Source organism: Dendrobates tinctorius, unplaced genomic scaffold (assembly GCF_039654945.1).
Source record: "Dendrobates tinctorius isolate UK_male_01 unplaced genomic scaffold, ASM3965494v1 ptg000084l, whole genome shotgun sequence".
NCBI lineage: Eukaryota > Metazoa > Chordata > Amphibia > Anura > Dendrobatidae > Dendrobates > Dendrobates tinctorius.
In genome coordinates, this window is record NW_027361752.1 from 52282029 (window position 1) to 52305507 (window position 23479).

Below are 23479 nucleotides of genomic sequence, written 5' to 3' on the forward strand. Positions count from 1 at the left end.
CCTGGCACTTATGGAGTCACCGTGGTGGGTGTTGCTCCGGGCACTTATATGGGTATAATACCTGGCACTTATGGAGACACCGTGGTGGGTGTTGCTCCGGGCACTTATATGGGTATAATACCTGGCACTTATGGTGTCTCCGTGGTGGGTGTTGCTCCGAGCACTTACATGGGTATAATACGTGGCACTTATATAGTCTTCATGGTGGGTGTTGCTCCGGGCATTTATATGGGTATAATACCTGGCACTTATGGAGTCACCGTGGTGGGTGTTGCTCCGGGCGCTTATATGGATATAATACTTGGCACTTATGGTGTCTTCGTGGTGGGTGTTGCTCCGGGCACTTATATGGGTATAATACGTGGCACTTATGGAGTCTTCGTGGTGGGTGTTGCTCCGGGCATTTATATGGGTATAATACCTGGCACTTATGGAGTCACCGTGGTGGGTGTTGCTCCGGGCACTTATATTGGTATAATACCTGGCACTTATGGAGTCTCTGTGGTGGGTGTTGCTCCGGGCACTTATATGGGTATAATAGGTGGCACTTATGGAGTCTTCGTGGTGGGTGTTGCTCCGGGCGCTTATATGGATATAATACCTGGCACTTATGGAGTCTCCGTGGTGGGTGTTACTCCGGGCACTTATATGGGTATAATACGTGGCACTTATGGAGTCTTCGTGGTGGGTGTTGCTCCGGGCACTTATATGGATATAATACCTGGCATTTATGGTGTCACCGTGGTGGGTGTTACTCCGGGCACTTATATGGGTGTAATACCTGGCACTTATGGAGACACCGTGGTGGGTGTTGCTCCGGGCACTTATATGGGATAGCTAATACTAGAGAAGAGAGAGAGAGGATTCAAAAAGATTTAAATAAACTGGAGAAGTGGGCAGCAACTAACAGAATGGTTTTTAACAGGGAGAAATGCAAAGTACTACATCTGGGCAATAAAAATGAAAAAAGCATATATAGAATGGGAGGAATAGGGCTAAGTGACAGCACATGTGAAAAAGACTTGGGTATACTAATAGATCACAGACTGAATATGAGTCAACAGTGTGATGCAGCAGCAAAAAAGGCAAATGCAATTCTAGGATGTATTAACAGAAGCATACAGTCTAGATCACGTGAAGTCATTATTTCCCTCTACTCCTCTTTGGTCAGACCTCATCTGGAATATTGTGTCCAGTTTTGGGCACCACATTTTAAAAAAGACATCAACAAACTGGAGCAAGTTCAGAAAAGAGCGACCAGAATGGTGACCGGTCTGCAAACCCTGTCTTATGAGGAAAGGTTGCAGGATTTGGGAATGTTTAGTTTGCAAAAGAGAAGACTGAGAGGAGAATTAATAGCTGTCTACAAATATCTAAAGGGCTGTCACATTGTAGAAGGATCAACTTTATTCTCATTTGCACAAGGAAAGACTAGAAGCAATGGGATGAAACTGAATGGGAGGAGACACAGATTAGATATTAGAAAAAACTTTTTGACAGTTAGAGTGATCAATGAGTGGAACAGGCTGCCACGAGAAGTGGTGAGTTCTCCTTCAATGGAAGTCTTCAAACAGAGGCTGGACAGACATCTGACTGGGATGATTTAGCGAATCCTGCTTTGAGCAGGGGGTTGGACCAGATGGCCCAGGAGGTCCCTTCCAACTCTACGATTCTATGATTCTATGATTCTATGGGTATAATACCTGGCACTTATGGAGTCACCATGGTGGGTGTTGCTCCGGGCACTTATATGGGTATAATACCTGGCACTTATGGAGACACCGTGGTGGGTGTTGCTCCGGGCACTTATATGGGTATAATACCTGGCACTTATGGAGTCACCGTGGTGGGTGTTACTCCGGGCACTTATATGAGTATAATACCTGGCACTTATGGAGTTATCGTGGTGGGTGTTACTCCGGGCACTTATATGGGTATAATACCTGGCACTTATGGAGTCACCGTGGTGGGTGTTGCTCCGGGCACTTATATGGGTATAATACCTGGCACTTATGGAGACACCGTGGTGGGTGTTGCTCCGGGCACTTATTTGGGTATAATACCTGGCACTTATGGTGTCTCCGTGGTGGGTGTTGCTCCGAGCACTTACATGGGTATAATACGTGGCACTTATAGAGTCTTCATGGTGGGTGTTGCTCCGGGCATTTATATGGGTATAATACCTGGCACTTATGGAGTCACCGTGGTGGGTGTTGCTCCGGGCGCTTATATGGATATAATACTTGGCACTTATGGAGTCACCGTGGTGGGTGTTGCTCCAGGCACTTATATGGGTATAATACCTGGCACTTATGGAGCACTGTGGTGGGTGTTGCTCCGGGCACTTATATGGGTATAATACCTGGCACTTATGGAGCACTGTGGTGGGTGTTGCTCCGGGCACTTATATGGGTATAATACCTGGCACTTATGGAGCACTGTGGTGGGTGTTGCTCCAGGCACTTATATGGGTATAATACCTGGCACTTATGGAGCACTGTGGTGGGTGTTGCTCCGGGCACTTATATGGGTATAATACGTGGCACTTATGGAGTCACCGTGGTGGGTGTTGCTCCGGGCACTTATATGGGTATAATACGTGGCACTTATGGAGTCACCGTGGTGGGTGTTACTCCGGGCACTTATATGGATATAATACCTGGCACTTATGGAGTCTCCGTGGTGGGTGTTACTCCGGGCACTTATATGAGTGTAATACCTGGCACTTATGGAGTTACAGTGGTGGGTGTTGCTCCAGGCACTTATATGGGTATAATACCTGGCACTTATGGAGTCACCGTGGTGGGTGTTGCTCCAGGCACTTATATGGGTATAATACCTGGCACTTATGGAGCACTGTGGTGGGTGTTACTCCAGGCACTTATATGGGTATAATACCTGGCACTTATGGAGTCACCGTGGTGGGTGTTGCTCCAGGCACTTATATGGGTATAATACCTGGCACTTATGGAGCACTGTGGTGGGTGTTACTCCGGGCACTTATATGGGTATAATACCTGGCACTTATGGAGTCACCGTGGTGGGTGTTGCTCCGGGCACTTATATGGGTATAATACCTGGCACTTATGGAGACACCGTGGTGGGTGTTGCTCCGGGCATTTATATGAGTATAATACCTGGCACTTATGGAGTCTCCGTGGTGGGTGTTGCTCCAGGCACTTATATGGGTATAATACCTGGCACTTATGGAGTCACCGTGGTGGGTATTGCTCCAGGCACTTATATGGGTATAATACCTGGCACTTATGGAGACACCGTGGTGGGTGTTGCTCCGGGCACTTATATGGGTAGAATACGTGGCACTTATGGAGTCTTCGTGGTGGGTGTTGCTCCAGGCATTTATATGGGTATAATACCTGGCACTTATGGAGTCACCGTGGTGGGTGTTGCTCCGGGCACTTATATGGGTATAATACCTGGCACTTATGGAGTCTCCGTGGTGGGTGTTACTCCGGTCACTTATATGGGTATAATACCTGGCACTTATGGAGACACCGTGGTGGGTGTTACTCCGGGCACTTATATGGGTATAATACCTGGCACTTATGGAGTCACCGTGGTGGGTGTTGCTCCAGGCACTTATATGGGTATAATACCTGGCACTTATGGAGACACCGTGGTGGGTGTTGCTCCGGGCACTTATATGGGTATAATACCTGGCACTTATGGAGACACCGTGGTGGGTGTTACTTCGGGCATTTATATGGGTATAATACCTGGCACTTATGGAGTCACCGTGGTGGGTGTTGCTCTGGGCATTTATATGGGTATAATACCTGGCACTTATGGAGTCACCGTGGTGGGTGTTGCTTCGGGCATTTATATGGGTATAATACCTGGCACTTATGGAGACACCGTGGTGGGTGTTGCTCCGGGCACTTATATGGGTATAATACTGTACCTGGTACATATGGAGTCACCGTGGTGGGTGTTGCTCCGGGCACTTATATGGGTATAATACTGTACCTGGCACTTATGGAGTCACTGTGGTGGGTGTTGCTCCGGGCATTTATATGGGTATAATACCTGGCACTTATGGAGTCACCGTGGTGGGTGTTGCTCCAGGCACTTATATGGGTATAATACCTGGCACTTATGGAGACACCGTGGTGGTTGTTGCTCCGGGCACTTATATGGGTAGAATACGTGGCACTTATGGAGTCTTCGTGGTGGGTGTTGCTCCGGGCATTTATATGGGTATAATACCTGGCACTTATGGAGTCACCGTGGTGGGTGTTGCTCCAGGCACTTATATGGGTATAATACCTGGCACTTATGGAGTCACCGTGGTGGGTGTTGCTCCAGGCACTTATATGAGTATAATACATGGCACTTATGGAGACACCGTGGTGGGTGTTGCTCCGGGCACTTATATGGGTATAATACCTGGCACTTATGGAGTCACTGTGGTGGGTGTTGCTCCGGGCACTTATATGGGTATAATACCTGGCACTTTCTTGCAAATACAACTTATTTGCAAGAAACAGACTTGATAAACGAGGAGGGGGTGTTGCATTGTATGTTAGAAATGCATATATCTGCACAGAGATTGAAGCTTCAGAGACTGGGAGTTCTGTGGAAACTGTTTGGGTAAGAATACAAGGACAGAACAATGGAAAGGACACCATTGTAGGCATTTACTACAGGCCGCCTGTGCAAGCTGAAGATATGGATGAACTCTTTATGCATCAAATGGCCAAGTTCTCCAAAAAATATGACATAGTTGTCATGGGAGATTTCAACTATCCAGACATTTGTTGGGAATCTCTCTCAGGCAAAACTAACAGGTCAAGGAAATTCTTATCCTCTCTTGCTGACAACTTTATCTTCCAAAAGGTAGGGGAGAAAACAAGGGGAACTGCTACCTTGGATCTAATCCTTATAAACAGGGAGGAAATGGTTGAGGAGGTAAAAGTGGCTGGAACCCTAGGAGGTAGCGACCATGCTATTTTAGAATTTTGGATAACTAGAGGCGGAAGACCTGTGAAGACTCAGACGTCAAGGTTAGATTTCAGAAAGGCAGATTTTAAGGGATTCAGAAAGATAATTGGAGGGATCCAATGGCTGGATATCCTTAAAGACAAAAATGTCCAGGAAGGATGGGAAATCTTGAAAAATGAAATTCTCAAAGCACAGTTGTTAACAATTCCGAAAAGAGGGAAGAATAGGAAGCATTTAAGGAAACCAGGATGGGTGAACACAGAACTTAAGCACATGCTAAAAAGGAAGAAAAAAATGTTTATAAAATGGAAAGAGGGAGGCATATCTAAAGAAGAATATAATGCTGTCTGCAGAATCTGCAGAGCACAAATCAGATTAGCTAAAGCTGAAAATGAATTGAGGCTTGCAAGAGATGTCAAAAGCAATAATAAAGGATTTTGGGGATATGTCAAAAGTAAAAGAAAAGTCAAAGATGCTATAGGATTTTTACAGGATGAAAATGATGAAATGGTAAGACAGGATGTTGAGAAGGCTGAACTTTTAAATTCCTATTTTGCATCTGTTTTCTCTCAGAAAGGAAATGTAACACCAACTGTTATTCACTGTCCTATTAAGGGAATAGAAGAATCCAGGATATCTATAAACAGAAAGATAGTGAGGAAACACTTAGCTAACCTAAATGAATTCAAGTCTCCAGGTCCAGATGAATTACACCCCAGAGTACTGAAGGAGATAGCAGAAGAAATTTCTGAACCACTCTCCATAATCTTTGAAAATTCTTGGAGAACAGGAGAAGTGCCAGAAGACTGGAGAAGAGCAAATGTTGTTCCTATCTTCAAAAAGGGGAAGAAGGTGGACCCAGGCAACTATAGGCCGGTGAGTCTGACTTCTATACCAGGAAAGATCTTTGAACAAATTATTAAACAACATGTAAGTCAATACCTGGATAAGAATGAAGTGATCAAACAGAGTCAGCATGGGTTTGTAACTAATAAGTCATGTCAGACTAACTTAATTTCCTTCTATGACGGTATCACTGATTGGGTGGATCAAGGAAATGCTGTAGATATAGTATATCTTGACTTCAGCAAAGCATTTGACAAAGTCTCTCATACAATCCTTATTGAAAAAATGACTAAGTATGGAATGGACAAGGCAACTGTTAGGTGGATTCATAGCTGGCTTAGTGATCGGACCCAAAGAGTGGTCGTAAATGGCTGCACATCCAGTTGGAAGAATGTCTCAAGTGGGGTACCACAGGGCTCTGTCCTGGGCCCTGTATTGTTCAACATCTTTATCAACGATTTAGATGAAGGAATTGAGGGTAAACTGATTAAATTTGCTGATGACACAAAGCTAGGAGGGATAGCTAATACTAGAGAAGAGAGAGAGAGGATTCAAAAAGATTTAAATAAACTGGAGAAGTGGGCAGTAACTAACAGAATGGTTTTTAACAGGGAGAAATGCAAAGTACTACATCTGGGCAATAAAAATGAAAAAAGCATATATAGAATGGGAGGAATAGGGCTAAGTGACAGCACATGTGAAAAAGACTTGGGTATACTAATAGATCACAGACTGAATATGAGTCAACAGTGTGATGCAGCAGCAAAAAAGGCAAATGCAGTTCTAGGATGTATTAACAGAAGCATACAGTCTAGATCACGTGAAGTCATTATTTCCCTCTACTCCTCTTTGGTCAGACCTCATCTGGAATATTGTGTCCAGTTTTGGGCACCACATTTTAAAAAAGACATCAACAAACTGGAGCAAGTTCAGAAAAGAGCGACCAGAATGGTGACCGGTCTGCAAACCCTGTCTTATGAGGAAAGGTTGCAGGATTTGGGAATGTTTAGTTTGCAAAAGAGAAGACTGAGAGGAGACTTAATTGCTGTCTACAAATATCTAAAGGGCTGTCACATTGTAGAAGGCTCAACTTTATTCTCATTTGCACAAGGAAAGACTAGAAGCAATGGGATGAAACTGAATGGGAGGAGACACAGATTAGATATTAGAAAAAACTTTTTGACAGTTAGAGTGATCAATGAGTGGAACAGGCTGCCACGAGAAGTGGTGAGTTCTCCTTCAATGGAAGTCTTCAAACAGAGGCTGGACAGACATCTGACTGGGATGATTTAGCGAATCCTGCTTTGAGCAGGGGGTTGGACCAGATAGCCCAGGAGGTCCCTTCCAACTCTACGATTCTATGATTCTATGATTCTATGATTCTAATACCTGGCACTTATGGAGACACCGTGGTGGGTGTTGCTCCGGGCACTTATATGGGTAGAATACCTGGCACTTATGGAGTCTTCGTGGTGGGTGTTGCTCCGGGCATTTATATGGGTATAATACCTGGCACTTATGGAGTCACCGTGGTGGGTGTTGCTCCGGGCACTTATATGGGTATAATACCTGGCACTTATGGAGTCTCCGTGGTGGGTGTTACTCCGGTCACTTATATGGGTATAATACCTGGCACTTATGGAGACACCGTGGTAGGTGTTACTCCGGGCACTTATATGGGTATAATACCTGGCACTTATGGAGTCACCGTGGTGGGTGTTGCTCCGGGCACTTATATGGGTATAATACCTGGCACTTATGGAGACACCGTGGTGGGTGTTGCTCCGGGCACTTATATGGGTATAATACCTGGCACTTATGGAGACACCGTGGTGGGTGTTACTCCGGGCATTTATATGGGTATAATACCTGGCACTTATGGAGTCACCGTGGTGGGTGTTGCTCTGGGCATTTATATGGGTATAATACCTGGCACTTATGGAGTCACCGTGGTGGGTGTTGCTTCGGGCATTTATATGGGTATAATACCTGGCACTTATGGAGACACCGTGGTGGGTGTTGCTCCGGGCACTTATATGGGTATAATACTGTACCTGGTACATATGGAGTCACCGTGGTGGGTGTTGCTCCGGCACTTATATGGGTATAATACTGTACCTGGCACTTATGGAGTCACTGTGGTGGGTGTTGCTCCGGGCATTTATATGGGTATAATACCTGGCACTTATGGAGTCACCGTGGTGGGTGTTGCTCCGGGCACTTTAATGGGTATACTACCTGGCACTTATGGAGTCACCGTGGTGGGTGTTGCTCCGGGCACTTATATGGGTATAATACCTGGCACTTATGGAGACACCGTGGTGGGTGTTGCTCCGGGCACTTATATGGGTAGAATACGTGGCACTTATGGAGTCTTCGTGGTGGGTGTTGCTCCGGGCATTTATATGGGTATAATACCTGGCACTTATGGAGTCACCGTGGTGGGTGTTGCTCCGGGCACTTATATGGGTATAATACCTGGCACTTATGGAGTCTCCGTGGTGGGTGTTACTCCGGGCACTTATATGGGTATAATACCTGGCACTTATGGAGTCACCGTGGTGGGTGTTACTCCGGTCACTTATATGGGTATAATACCTGGCACTTATGGAGACACCGTGGTGGGTGTTGCTCCGGGCACTTATATGGGTATAATACCTGGCACTTATGGAGACACCGTGGTGGGTGTTGCTCCGGGCACTTATATGGGTATAATACCTGGCACTTATGGAGACACCGTGGTGGGTGTTACTCCGGGCATTTATATGGGTATAATACCTGGCACTTATGGAGTCACCGTGGTGGGTGTTGCTCTGGGCATTTATATGGGTATAATACCTGGCACTTATGGAGTCACCGTGGTGGGTGTTGCTTCGGGCATTTATATGGGTATAATACCTGGCACTTATGGAGACACCGTGGTGGGTGTTGCTCCGGGCACTTATATGGGTATAATACCTGGCACTTATGGAGACACCGTGGTGGGTGTTACTCCGGGCACTTATATGGGTATAATACCTGGCACTTATGGAGTCACCGTGGTGGGTGTTACTCCGGTCACTTATATGGGTATAATACCTGGCACTTATGGAGACACCGTGGTGGGTGTTGCTCCGGGCACTTATATGGGTATAATACCTGGCACTTATGGAGACATCGTGGTGGGTGTTGCTCCGGGCACTTATATGGGTATAATACCTGGCACTTATGGAGACACCGTGGTGGGTGTTACTCCGGGCATTTATATGGGTATAATACCTGGCACTTATGGAGTCACCGTGGTGGGTGTTGCTCTGGGCATTTATATGGGTATAATACCTGGCACTTATGGAGTCACCGTGGTGGGTGTTGCTTCGGGCATTTATATGGGTATAATACCTGGCACTTATGGAGACACCGTGGTGGGTGTTGCTCTGGGCACTTATATGGGTATAATACTGTACCTGGTACATATGGAGTCACCGTGGTGGGTGTTGCTCCGGGCACTTATATGGGTATAATACCTGGCACTTATGGAGTCACTGTGGTGGGTGTTGCTCCGGGCATTTATATGGGTATAATACCTGGCACTTATGGAGTCACCGTGGTGGGTGTTGCTCCGGGCACTTTAATGGGTATAATACCTGGCACTTATGGAGTCACCGTGGTGGGTGTTGCTCCGGGCACTTATATGGGTATAATACCTGGCACTTATGGAGACACCGTGGTGGGTGTTGCTCCGGGCACTTATATGGGTATAATACCTGGCACATATGGAGTCACCGTGGTGGGTGTTGCTCCGGGCATTTATATGGGTGTAATACCTGGCACTTATGGAGTCACCGTGGTGGGTGTTGCTCCGGGCACTTATATGGGTATAATACCTGGCACTTATGGAGTCACCGTGGTGGGTGTTGCTCCGGGCATTTTTATGGGTTTAATACCTGGCACATATGGTGTCTTCGTGGTGGGTGTTGCTCCGGGCACTTACATGGGTATAATACCTGGCACTTATGGTGTCTCCGTGGTGGGTGTTGCTCCGGGCACTTATATGGGTATAATACGTGGCACTTATGGAGTCACCGTGGTGGGTGTTGCTCCGGGCATTTATATGGGTATAATACCTGGCACTTATGAAGTCATCGTGGTGGGTGTTGCTCCGGGCACTTATATGGGTATTATACCTGGCACTTATGGTGTCTCCGTGGTGGGTGTTGCTCCAGGCACTTATATGGGTATAATGCCTGGCAGTTATGGTGTCACCGTGGTGGGTGTTGCTCCGGGCACTTATATGGGTATAATACCTGGCACTTATGGAGACACCGTGGTGGGTGTTGCTCCGGGCACTTATATGGGTATAATGCCTGGCAGTTATGGTGTCACCGTGGTGGGTGTTGCTCCGGGCACTTATATGGGTATAATACCTGGCACTTATGGAGACACCGTGGTGGGTGTTGCTCCGGGCACTTATATGGGTGTAATACCTGGCACTTATGGAGACACCGTGGTGGGTGTTGCTCCGGCTACTTATATGGGTATAATACCTGGCACTTATGGAGACACCGTGGTGGGTGTTGCTCCGGCTACTTATATGGGTATAATACCTGGCACTTATGGAGACACCGTGGTGGGTGTTGCTCCGGGCACTTATATGGGTATAATACCTGGCACTTATGGAGTCACCGTGGTGGGTGTTGCTCCGGGCACTTATATGGGTGTAATACCTGGCACTTATTGAGACACCGTGGTGGGTGTTGCTCCGGCTACTTATATGGGTATAATACCTGGCACTTATGGAGACACCGTGGTGGGTGTTGCTCCGGCTACTTATATGGGTATAATACCTGGCACTTATGGAGTCTCCGTGGTGGGTGTTACTCCGGGCACTTATATGGGTATAATACCTGGCACTTATGGAGTCTCCGTGGTGGGTGTTGCTCCGGGCACTTATATGGGTATAATACGTGGCACTTATGGAGTCACCGTGGTGGGTGTTGCTCCGGGCATTTATATGGGTATAATACCTGGCACTTATGGAGTCATCGTGGTGGGTGTTGCTCCTGGCACTTATATGGGTATAATACCTGGCACTTATGGTGTCTCCGTGGTGGGTGTTGCTCCGGGCATTTATATGGGTATAATACCTGGCACTTATGGAGTCATTCTGGTGGGTGTTGCTCCTGGCACTTATATGGGTATAATACCTGGCACTTATGGAGTCTCCGTGGTGGGTGTTGCTCCGGGCACTTATATGGGTATAATACGTGGCACTTATGGAGACACCGTGGTGGGTGTTGCTCCGGGCGCATATATGGATATAATGCCTGGCAGTTATGGTGTCACCGTGGTGGGTGTTGCTCCGGGCACTTACAGTATATGGGTATAATACCTGGCACTTATGGAGACACCGTGGTGGGTGTTGCTCCGGGCACTTATATGGGTATAATACCTGGCACTTATGGAGACACCGTGGTGGGTGTTGCTCCGGGCACTTATATGGGTGTAATACCTGGCACTTATGGAGTCACCGTGGTGGTGTTGCTCCGGCTACTTATATGGGTATAATACCTGGCACTTATGGAGACACCGTGGTGGGTGTTGCTCCGGCTACTTATATGGGTATAATACCTGGCACTTATGGAGTCTCCGTGGTGGGTGTTACTCCAGGCACTTATATGGGTATAATACCTGGCACTTATGGAGTCTCCGTGGTGGGTGTTGCTCCGGGCACTTATATGGGTATAATACCTGGCACTTATGGAGACACCGTGGTGGGTGTTGCTCCGGGCACTGATATGAGTATAATACCTGGCACTTATGGAGTCACCGTGATGGGTGTTGCTCCGGGCACTTATATGGGTATAATACCTGGCACTTATGGAGACACCGTGGTGGATGTTGCTCCGGGCACTTATATGGGTATAATACCTGGTACTTATGGAGTCACCGTGGTGGGTGTTGCTCCGGCCACTTATATGGGTATAATACCTGGCACTTATGGAGACACCGTGGTGGGTGTTGCTTCGGGCACTTATATGGGTATAATACCTGGCACTTATGGAGTCACCGTGGTGGGTGTTGCTCCGGGCATTTATATGGGTATAATACCTGGCACTTATGGAGACACCATGGTGGGTGTTACTCCGGGCACTTATATGGGTGTAATACCTGGTACTTATGGAGTCACCGTGGTGGGTGTTGCTCCGGCCACTTATATGGGTATAATACCTGGCACTTATGGAGACACCGTGGTGGGTGTTGCTCCGGGCACTTATATGGGTATAATACCTGGCACTTATGGAGTCACCGTGGTGGGTGTTGCTCCGGGCATTTATATGGGTATAATACCTGGCACTTATGGAGACACCATGGTGGGTGTTACTCCGGGCATTTATATGGGTATAATACCTGGCACTTATGGAGACACCATGGTGGGTGTTACTCCGGGCACTTATATGGGTGTAATACCTGGCACTTATGGAGTCACCGTGGTGGGTGTTGCTCAGGGCACTTATATGGGTATAATACCTGGCACTTATGGAGTCACCGTGGTGGGTGTTGCTCCGGGCATTTATATGGGTATAATACCTGGCACTTATGGAGACACCATGGTGGGTGTTACTCCGGGCACTTATATGGGTATAATACCTGGCACTTATGGAGACACCATGGTGGGTGTTACTCCGGGCACTTATATGGGTGTAATACCTGGCACTTATGGAGTCACCGTGGTGGGTGTTGCTCAGGGCACTTATATGGGTATAATACCTGGCACTTATGGAGACACCATGGTGGGTGTTGCTCCGGGCACTTATATGGGTATAATACGTGGCACTTATGGAGACACCATGGTGGGTGTTGCTCCGGGCATTTATATGGGTATAATACGTGGCACTTATGGAGTCACCGTGGTGGGTGTTGCTCAGGGCATTTATATGGGTATAATACCTGGCACTTATGGAGACACCATGGTGGGTGTTACTCCGGGCACTTATATGGGTATAATACGTGGCACTTATGGAGTCACCGTGGTGGGTGTTGCCCAGGGCATTTATATGGGTATAATACCTGGCACTTATGGAGACACCATGGTGGGTGTTACTCCGGGCACTTATATGGGTATAATACCTGGCACTTATGGAGACACCATGGTGGGTGTTGCTCCGGGCACTTATATGGGTATAATACGTGGCACTTATGGAGTCACCGTGGTGGGTGTTGCTCAGGGCACTTATATGGGTATAATACCTGGCACTTATGGAGACACCGTGGTGGGTGTTGCTCCAGGCACTTATATGGATATAATATGTGGCACTTATGGATTCACCGTGGTGGGTGTTGCTCAGGGCACTTATATGGGTATAATACCTGGCACTTATGGAGACACCGTGGTGGGTGTTGCTCCGGGCACTTATATGGGTATAATACCTGGCACTTATGGAGTCTCTGTGGTGGGTGTTGCTCTGGGAACTTATATGGGTATAATACCTGGCACTTATGGAGTCTCCGTGGTGGGTGTTACTCCGGGCACTTATATGAGTATAATACATGGCACTTATGGAGTCTCTGTGGTGGGTGTTGCTCTGGGCACTTATATGGGTATAATACCTGGCACTTATGGAGTCACCGTGGTGGGTGTTGCTCCGGGCACTTATATGGGTATAATACCTGGCACTTATGGAGTCTCCGTCGTGGGTGTTGCTCCGGACACTTATATGGGTATAATACCTGGCACTTATGGAGTCTTCGTGGTGGGTGTTGCTCCGGGCACTTATATGGTTATTATACCTGGCACTTATGGAGACACCGTGGTGGGTGTTGCTCCGGGCACTTATATGGGTGTAATACCTGGCATTTATGGAGACACCGTGGTGGTGTTGCTCCGGCTACTTATATGGGTATAATACCTGGCACTTATGGAGACACCGTGGTGGGTGTTGCTCCGGGCACTTATATGGGTATAATACCTGGCACTTATGGAGACACCGTGGTGGGTGTTGCTCCGGGCACTGATATGAGTATAATACATGGCACTTATGGAGTCTCTGTGGTGGGTGTTGCTCTGGGCACTTATATGGGTATAATACCTGGCACTTATGGAGTCTCCGTGGTGGGTGTTACTCCGGGCACTTATATGAGTATAATACATGGCACTTATGGAGTCTCTGTGGTGGGTGTTGCTCTGGGCACTTATATGGGTATAATACCTGGCACTTATGGAGTCACCGTGGTGGGTGTTGCTCCGGGCACTTATATGGGTATAATACCTGGCACTTATGGAGTCTCCGTCGTGGGTGTTGCTCCGGACACTTATATGGGTATAATACCTGGCACTTATGGAGTCTTCGTGGTGGGTGTTGCTCCGGGCACTTATATGGTTATTATACCTGGCACTTATGGAGACACCGTGGTGGGTGTTACTCCAGGCACTTATATGGGTGTAATACCTGGCACTTATGGAGACACCGTGGTGGTGTTGCTCCGGCTTCTTATATGGGTATAATACCTGGCACTTATGGAGACACCGTGGTGGGTGTTGCTCCGGGCACTTATATGGGTATAATACCTGGCACTTATGGAGACACCGTGGTGGGTGTTGCTCCGGGCACTGATATGAGTATAATACCTGGCACTTATGGAGTCACCGTGGTGGGTGTTGCTCCGGGCACTTATATGGGTATAATACCTGGCACTTATGGAGACACCGTGGTGGGTGTTACTCCGGGCACTTATATGAGTATAATACCTGGCACTTATGGAGTCTCTGTGGTGGGTGTTGCTCTGGGCACTTATATGGGTATAATACCTGGCACTTATGGAGTCTCCGTGGTGGGTGTTACTCCGGGCACTTATATGAGTATAATACCTGGCACTTATGGAGTCTCTGTGGAGGGTGTTGCTCTGGGCACTTATATGGGTATAATACCTGGCACTTATAGAGTCTCCGTGGTGGTGTTGCTCCGGGCACTTATATGGGTATAATACCTGGCACTTATGGAGTCACCGTGGTGGGTGTTGCTTCGGGCACTTATATGGGTATAATACCTGGCACTTATGGAGTCTCCGTGGTGGGTGTTGCTCCGGACACTTATATGGGTATAATACGTGGCACTTATGGAGTCTCCGTGGTGGGTGTTACTCCGGGCACTTATATGGGTATAATACCTGGCACTTATGGAGTCACCGTGGTGGGTGTTGCTCCGGGCATTTATATGGGTATAATACCTGGCACTTATGGAGTCTCCGTGGTGGGTGTTACTCCGGGCACTTATATGGGTGTAATACCTGGCACTTATGGAGACACCATGGTGGGTGTTGCTCCGGGCACTTATATGGGTATAATACGTGGCACTTATGGAGTCACCGTGGTGGGTGTTGCTCAGGGCACTTATATGGGTATAATACCTGGCACTTATGGAAACACCGTGGTGGGTGTTGCTCCGGGCACTTATATGGGTATAATACGTGGCACTTATGGATTCACCGTGGTGGGTGTTGCTCCAGGCACTTATATGGGTATAATACCTGGCACTTATGGAGTCACCGTGGTGGGTGTTGCTCCGGGCACTTATATGTTGGTATAATACCTGGCACTTATGGAGACACCGTGGTGGGTGTTGCTCCGGGCACTTATATGGGTATAATACCTGGCACTTATGGAGTCACCGTGGTGGGTGTTGCTCCGGGCACTTATATGTTGGTATAATACCTGGCACTTATGGAGACACCGTGGTGGGTGTTGCTCCGGGCACTTATATGGGTATAATACCTGGCACTTATGGTGTCTCCGTGGTGGGTGTTGCTCCGAGCACTTACATGGGTATAATACGTGGCACTTATAGAGTCTTCATGGTGGGTGTTGCTCCGGGCATTTATATGGGTATAATACCTGGCACTTATGGAGTCACCGTGGTGGGTGTTGCTCCGGGCGCTTATATGGATATAATACTTGGCACTTATGGTGTCTTCGTGGTGGGTGTTGCTCCGGGCACTTATATGGGTATAATACCTGGCACTTATGGAGTCACCGTGGTGGGTGTTGCTCCAGGCACTTATATGGGTATAATACCTGGCACTTATGGAGCACTGTGGTGGGTGTTGCTCTGGGCACTTATATGGGTATAATACCTGGCACTTATGGAGCACTGTGGTGGGTGTTGCTCCGGGCACTTATATGGGTATAATACCTGGCACTTATGGAGCACTGTGGTGGGTGTTGCTCCAGGCACTTATATGGGTATAATACCTGGCACTTATGGAGCACTGTGGTGGGTGTTGCTCCGGGCACTTATATGGGTATAATACGTGGCACTTATGGAGTCACTGTGGTGGGTGTTGCTCCGGGCACTTATATGGGTATAATACGTGGCACTTATGGAGTCACCGTGGTGAGTGTTGCTCCGGGCACTTATATGGATATAATACCTGGCACTTATGGAGTCTCCGTGGTGGGTGTTACTCCGGGCACTTATATGAGTGTAATACCTGGCACTTATGGAGTCACCGTGGTGGGTGTTACTCCGGGCACTTATATGAGTGTAATACCTGGCACTTATGGAGTCTTCGTGGTGGGTGTTGCTCCGGGCATTTATATGGGTATAATACCTGGCACTTATGGAGTCACCGTGGTGGGTGTTGCTCCGGGCACTTATATGGGTATAATACCTGGCACTTATGGAGTCTCCGTGGTGGGTGTTACTCCGGTCACTTATATGGGTATAATACCTGGCACTTATGGAGACACTGTGGTGGGTGTTACTCCGGGCACTTATATGGGTATAATACCTGGCACTTATGGAGTCACCGTGGTGGGTGTTGCTCCGGGCACTTATATGGGTATAATACCTGGCACTTATGGAGACACCGTGGTGGGTGTTGCTCCGGGCACTTATATGGGTATAATACCTGGCACTTATGGAGACACCGTGGTGGGTGTTACTTCGGGCATTTATATGGGTATAATACCTGGCACTTATGGAGTCACCGTGGTGGGTGTTGCTCTGGGCATTTATATGGGTATAATACCTGGCACTTATGGAGTCACCGTGGTGGGTGTTGCTTCGGGCATTTATATGGGTATAATACCTGGCACTTATGGAGACACCGTGGTGGGTGTTGCTCCGGGCACTTATATGGGTATAATACTGTACCTGGTACATATGGAGTCACCGTGGTGGGTGTTGCTCCGGGCACTTATATGGGTATAATACTGTACCTGGCACTTATGGAGTCACTGTGGTGGGTGTTGCTCCGGGCATTTATATGGGTATAATACCTGGCACTTATGGAGTCACCGTGGTGAGTGTTGCTCCGGGCACTTTAATGGGTATAATACCTGGCACTTATGGAGTCACCGTGGTGGGTGTTGCTCCAGGCACTTATATGGGTATAATACCTGGCACTTATGGAGACACCGTGGTGGGTGTTGCTCCGGGCACTTATATGGGTAGAATACGTGGCACTTATGGAGTCTTCGTGGTGGGTGTTGCTCCGGGCATTTATATGGGTATAATACCTGGCACTTATGGAGTCACCGTGGTGGGTGTTGCTCCAGGCACTTATATGGGTATAATACCTGGCACTTATGGAGTCACCGTGGTGGGTGTTGCTCCAGGCACTTATATGAGTATAATACATGGCACTTATGGAGACACCGTGGTGGGTGTTGCTCCGGGCACTTATATGGGTATAATACCTGGCACTTATGGAGTCACTGTGGTGGGTGTTGCTCCGGGCACTTATATGGGTATAATACCTGGCACTTATGGAGACACCGTGGTGGGTGTTGCTCCGGGCACTTATATGGGTAGAATACCTGGCACTTATGGAGTCTTCGTGGTGGGTGTTGCTCCGGGCATTTATATGGGTATAATACCTGGCACTTATGGAGTCACCGTGGTGGGTGTTGCTCCGGGCACTTATATGGGTATAATACCTGGCACTTATGGAGTCTCCGTGGTGGGTGTTACTCCGGTCACTTATATGGGTATAATACCTGGCACTTATGGAGACACCGTGGTGGGTGTTACTCCGGGCACTTATATGGGTATAATACCTGGCACTTATGGAGTCACCGTGGTGGGTGTTGCTCCGGGCACTTATATGGGTATAATACCTGGCACTTATGGAGACACCGTGGTGGGTGTTGCTCCGGGCACTTATATGGGTATAATACCTGGCACTTATGGAGACACCGTGGTGGGTGTTACTCCGGGCATTTATATGGGTATAATACCTGGCACTTATGGAGTCACCGTGGTGGGTGTTGCTCTGGGCATTTATATGGGTATAATACCTGGCACTTATGGAGTCACCGTGGTGGGTGTTGCTCCGGGCACTTATATGGGTATAATACCTGGCACTTATGGAGACACCGTGGTGGGTGTTACTCCGGGCATTTATATGGGTATAATACCTGGCACTTATGGAGTCACCGTGGTGGGTGTTGCTCTGGGCATTTATATGGGTATAATACCTGGCACTTATGGAGTCACCGTGGTGGGTGTTGCTCCGGGCACTTATATGGGTATAATACCTGGCACTTATGGAGTCACCGTGGTGGGTGTTGCTCCGGGCACTTATATGGGTATAATACCTGGCACTTATGGAGACACCGTGGTGGGTGTTGCTCCGGGCACTTATATGGGTATAATACCTGGCACTTATGGAGACACCGTGGTGGGTGTTACTCCGGGCATTTATATGGGTATAATACCTGGCACTTATGGAGTCACCGTGGTGGGTGTTGCTCTGGGCATTTATATGGGTATAATACCTGGCACATATGGAGTCACCGTGGTGGGTGTTGCTCCGGGCACTTATATGGGTATAATACCTGGCACTTATGGAGACACCGTGGTGGGTGTTGCTCCGGGCACTTATATGGGCATAATACTGTACCTGGCACTTATGGAGTCACTGTGGTGGGTGTTGCTCCGGGCATTTATATGGGTATAATACCTGGCACTTATGGAGTCACCGTGGTGGGTGTTGCTCCGGGCACTTTAATGGGTATACTACCTGGCACTTATGGAGTCACCGTGGTGGGTGTTGCTCCGGGCACTTATATGGGTATAATACCTGGCACTTATGGAGACACCGTGGTGGGTGTTGCTCCGGGCACTTATATGGGTAGAATACGTGGCACTTATGGAGTCTTCGTGGTGGGTGTTGCTCCGGGCACTTATATGAGTGTAATACCTGGCACTTATGGAGTCACCGTGGTGGGTGTTGCTCCAGGCACTTATATGGGTATAATACCTGGCACTTATGGAGTCACCGTGGTGGGTGTTGCTCCAGGCACTTATATGGGTATAATACCTGGCACTTATGGAGACACCGTGGTGGGTGTTGCTCCGGGCACTTATATGGGTAGAATACGTGGCACTTACGGAGTCTTCGTGGTGGGTCTTGCTCCGGGCATTTATATGGGTATAATACCTGGCACTTATGGAGTCACCGTGGTGGGTGTTGCTCCGGGCACTTATATGGGTATAATACCTGGCACTTATGGAGTCTCCGTGGTGGGTGTTACTCCGGTCACTTATATGGGTATAATACCTGGCACTTATGGAGACACCGTGGTGGGTGTTACTCCGGGCACTTATATGGGTATAATACCTGGCACTTATGGAGTCACCGTGGTGGGTGTTGCTCCGGGCACTTATATGGGTATAATACCTGGCACTTATGGAGACACCGTGGTGGGTGTTGCTCCGGGCACTTATATGGGTATAATACCTGGCACTTATGGAGACACCGTGGTGGGTGTTACTCCGGGCATTTATATGGGTATAATACCTGGCACTTATGGAATCACCGTGGTGGGTGTTGCTCTGGGCATTTATATGGGTATAATACCTGGCACTTATGGAGTCACCGTGGTGGGTGTTGCTTCGGGCATTTATATGGGTATAATACCTGGCACTTATGGAGACACCGTGGTGGGTGTTGCTCCGGGCACTTATATGGGTATAATACTGTACCTGGTACATATGGAGTCACCGTGGTGGGTGTTGCTCCGGGCACTTATATGGGTATAATACCTGGCACTTATGGAGTCACCGTGGTGGGTGTTGCTCCGGGCATTTATATGGGTATAATACCTGGCACTTATGGAGTCACCGTGGTGGGTGTTGCTCCGGGCACTTTAATGGGTATAATACCTGGCACTTATGGAGTCACCGTGGTGGGTGTTGCTCCGGGCACTTATATGGGTATAATACCTGGCACTTATGGAGACACCGTGGTGGGTGTTACTCCGGGCACTTATATGGGTATAATACCTGGCACATATGGAGTCACCGTGGTGGGTGTTGCTCCGGGCATTTATATGGGTGTAATACCTGGCACTTATGGAGTCACCGTGGTGGGTGTTGCTCCGGGCACTTATATGGGTATAATACCTGGCACTTATGGAGTCACCGTGGTGGGTGTTGCTCCGGGCATTTTTATGGGTTTAATACCTGGCACATATGGTGTCTTCGTGGTGGGTGTTGCTCCGGGCACTTACATGGGTATAATACCTGGCACTTATGGTGTCTCCGTGGTGGGTGTTGCTCCGGGCACTTATATGGGTATAATACCTGGCACTTATGGAGACACCGTGGTGGGTGTTGCTCCGGGCACTTATATGGGTATAATGCCTGGCAGTTATGGTGTCACCGTGGTGGGTGTTGCTCCGGGCACTTATATGGGTATAATACCTGGCACTTATGGAGACACCGTGGTGGGTGTTGCTCCGGGCACTTATATGGGTGTAATACCTGGCACTTATGGAGACACCGTGGTGGGTGTTGCTCCGGGCATTTATATGGGTATAATACCTGGCACTTATGAAGTCATCGTGGTGGGTGTTGCTCCGGGCACTTATATGGGTATAATGCCTGGCAGTTATGGTGTCACCGTGGTGGGTGTTGCTCCGGGCACTTATATGGGTATAATACCTGGCACTTATGGAGACACCGTGGTGGGTGTTGCTCCGGGCACTTATATGGGTATAATGCCTGGCAGTTATGGTGTCACCGTGGTGGGTGTTGCTCCGGGCATTTATATGGGTATAATACCTGGCACTTATGAAGTCATCGTGGTGGGTGTTGCTCCGGGCACTTATATGGGTATAATGCCTGGCAGTTATGGTGTCACCGTGGTGGGTGTTGCTCCGGGCACTTATATGGGTATAATGCCTGGCACTTATGGAGTCACCGTGGTGGGTGTTGCTCCGGGCATTTATATGGGTATAATACCTGGCACTTATGAAGTCATCGTGGTGGGTGTTGCTCCGGGCACTTATATGGGTATAATGCCTGGCAGTTATGGTGTCACCGTGGTGGGTGTTGCTCCGGGCACTTATATGGGTATAATACCTGGCACTTATGGAGACACCGTGGTGGGTGTTGCTCCGGGCACTTATATGGGTATAATGCCTGGCAGTTATGGTGTCACCGTGGTGGGTGTTGCTCCGGGCACTTATATGGGTATAATACCTGGCACTTATGGAGACACCGTGGTGGGTGTTGCTCCGGGCACTTATATGGGTGTAATACCTGGCACTTATGGAGACACCGTGGTGGGTGTTGCTCCGGCTACTTATATGGGTATAATACCTGGCACTTATGGAGACACCGTGGTGGGTGTTGCTCCGGCTACTTATATGGGTATAATACCTGGCACTTATGGAGACACTGTGGTGGGTGTTGCTCCGGGCACTTATATGGGTATAATACCTGGCACTTATGGAGTCACCGTGGTGGGTGTTGCTCCGGGCACTTATATGGGTGTAATACCTGGCACTTATGGAGACACCGTGGTGGGTGTTGCTCCGGCTACTTATATGGGTATAATACCTGGCACTTATGGAGACACCGTGGTGGGTGTTGCTCCGGCTACTTATATGGGTATAATACCTGGCACTTATGGAGTCTCCGTGGTGGGTGTTACTCCGGGCACTTATATGGGTATAATACCTGGCACTTATGGAGTCTCCGTGGTGGGTGTTGCTCCGGGCACTTATATGGGTATAATACGTGGCACTTATGGAGTCACCGTGGTGGGTGTTGCTCCGGGCATTTATATGGGTATAATACCTGGCACTTATGGAGTCATCGTGGTGGGTGTTGCTCCTGGCACTTATATGGGTATAATACCTGGCACTTATGGTGTCTCCGTGGTGGGTGTTGCTCCGGGCACTTATATGGGTATAATACGTGGCACTTATGGAGTCACCGTGGTGGGTGTTGCTCCGGGCATTTATATGGGTATAATACCTGGCACTTATGGAGTCTCCGTGGTGGGTGTTGCTCCGGGCACTTATATGGGTATAATACCTGGCACTTATGGAGTCTCCGTGGTGGGTGTTGCTCCGGGCACTTATATGGGTATAATACGTGGCACTTATGGAGTCACCGTGGTGGGTGTTGCTCCGGGCACTTATATGGGTATAATACGTGGCACTTATGGAGACACCGTGGTGGGTGTTGCTCCGGGCGCTTATATGGATATAATGCCTGGCAGTTATGGTGTCACCGTGGTGGGTGTTGCTCCGGGCCCTTATATGGGTATAATACCTGGCACTTATGGAGACACCGTGGTGGGTGTTGCTCCGGGCACTTATATGGGTATAATACCTGGCACTTATGGAGACACCGTGGTGGGTGTTGCTCCGGGCACTTATATGGGTGTAATACCTGGCACTTATGGAGTCACCGTGGTGGTGTTGCTCCGGCTACTTATATGGGTATAATACCTGGCACTTATGGAAACACCGTGGTGGGTGTTGCTCCGGCTACTTATATGGGTATAATACCTGGCACTTATGGAGTCTCCGTGGTGGGTGTTACTCCAGGCACTTATATGGGTATAATACCTGGCACTTATGGAGTCTCCGTGGTGGGTGTTGCTCCGGGCACTTATATGGGTATAATACCTGGCACTTATGGAGACACCGTGGTGGGTGTTGCTCCGGGCACTGATATGAGTATAATACCTGGCACTTATGGAGTCACCGTGATGGGTGTTGCTCCGGGCACTTATATGGGTATAATACCTGGCACTTATGGAGACACCGTGGTGGGTGTTGCTCCGGGCACTTATATGGGTATAATACCTGGTACTTATGGAGTCACCGTGGTGGGTGTCGCTCCGGCCACTTATATGGGTATAATACCTGGCACTTATGGAGACACCGTGGTGGGTGTTGCATGGGTATAATACCTGGCACTTATGGAGTCACCGTGGTGGGTGTTGCTCCGGGCATTTATATGGGTATAATACCTGGCACTTATGGAGACACCATGGTGGGTGTTACTCCGGGCACTTATATGGGTGTAATACCTGGTACTTATGGAGTCACCGTGGTGGGTGTTGCTCCGGCCACTTATATGGGTATAATACCTGGCACTTATGGAGACACCGTGGTGGGTGTTGCTCCGGGCACTTATATGGGTATAATACCTGGCACTTATGGAGTCACCGTGGTGGGTGTTGCTCCGGGCATTTATATGGGTATAATACCTGGCACTTATGGAGACACCATGGTGGGTGTTACTCCGGGCATTTATATGGGTATAATACCTGGCACTTATGGAGACACCATGGTGGGTGTTACTCCGGGCACTTATATGGGTGTAATACCTGGCACTTATGGAGTCACCGTTTTGGGTGTTGCTCAGGGCACTTATATGGGTATAATACC